This window comes from Asparagus officinalis, chromosome 3 (assembly GCF_001876935.1).
Source record: "Asparagus officinalis chromosome 3, Aspof.V1, whole genome shotgun sequence".
In the NCBI taxonomy this organism is placed as follows: domain Eukaryota; kingdom Viridiplantae; phylum Streptophyta; class Magnoliopsida; order Asparagales; family Asparagaceae; genus Asparagus; species Asparagus officinalis.
Genome location: NC_033796.1, coordinates 105,728,870 through 105,730,535, shown reverse-complemented (window position 1 = coordinate 105,730,535; position 1,666 = coordinate 105,728,870).

Below are 1,666 nucleotides of genomic sequence, written 5' to 3'. Positions count from 1 at the left end.
TCGTTCATATCCATATCATATTTCTTCTTGCAAGAAGAAATTGATCAACATCTTTTTTAATTAGCTTTTAATTAGGATTAGATTAGCATAAGACCCTAATCACCCCCCCCCCTCTAGGGTCTACAATATCATATTAGAAAGATGGCTGTATTGAACAATATGGTGTTCTTACAAAAAAATTAGAAAAATGGCAACATAAGAGCATTAGGAGTTCAGCATACTAGTTGCTAACATCACGAGGGCATGTTTCTTTTCTTTAGCCCATACAAAACCCCAACGAAATCCAAATTATGTACATAATTTACTCCCAAAATTCAAGGTTCATAAAATCACAAATGTTACTCTCAAAATTCAGGCTCAACACAACCATAAAACTTACTAGAATTATAAATAAAATGCAAAAATAAGGAGACGTTTGCTAGCCGAGCTCCCTTTCTTCTCTAATGTAGCAGAAGAGCTCTAGGCGACCTTTGCATTATTGTTGCTCATCAATCCAAATTCATCTTTGCACACCAATTAATCAAAGATGAACAAATAGAAAAAGAGAGGTAGACTAAGGAGGTTCTTAAAAAAATCAATAAATTCCTTGCACTTGGAAATTTATGTAACTTTATTTCTTCATAATGTATGTATTATTGAAAGAATTCGAATTTAACTAGATTGCAAAGTTTCTACCAATCAATTTCATAAGAAAAAATAAAATGAAAATAATTCAATAAAAAGTTTTAAGTGGAGAAGGGGTGCAGTTGAAGGTGAAATGAGGTGATGGGGTAAGGATTACTGATCACCATCTTCACCGGCCATCGCAACTCAGTCTAAGGCCAAAGTCTTCCACAATCAGGACACATCTGAGGATAAACACCCTGGTGAAAATTCCATTGCTTCCCAAGCTTGAAGAACCCTTCAATTTACCCTTTTCAGAGTCAATTAATCAACGTTAACGATCATAGAGTTCACCCTCTCCAGGCTCTCCCCTTCATTTAGCTCCAGCCTCACCAACACCATCTGTAGCTCCCTCGCCGATATGAAGCCATCCTCATCAAAGACCCCGAATGCCTCCCTCATCACCACATCCACGTCCGCACCCCCGAGGGGCTCCCCGCCTGTGGTGTTGCTCCTGTCACCACCTCGCACGACGGGAGGGCGTTGCCGCCGGGGGACTGGTGGAAAGGTTGGAAGGTGTCAAAGTCGAGGTCATTGGGGACGCTCCCATCGGGGGAGGAGGAAGGGGGAGAGGTGGGACGGATCGATGGAGAGACCGAGGTAGTGGAGGGCGAGGGAGAGCTCATAGGGGGAGATGAGACCGTCGGAGTTGTGGTCGTAGAGGTCGAAGATGCAGCGGAGGTGGAGCTTGTTGAGGGAGGGGTTTCGGAGACAAGGAGGACGAAGGCTCTTGGAGGGGGGGAGAGGGAGATAGGAATTTTAGGGATCTGTATTCCTTCACGAGAGAGATGGAGCTTTTTTAACGAAAACGCTAGATTTTTTTGAAAAAAACCCACACGCTCCACTTTTTTTAAAGTCGGGCGGAATGCGTATGCATAAATGCGTATTAGAAATGGAATATATATATATATATATATATATATATATATATATATATATATATATATATATATATATATATATATATATATATATATATTCCATTTCTAATACGCATTTATGC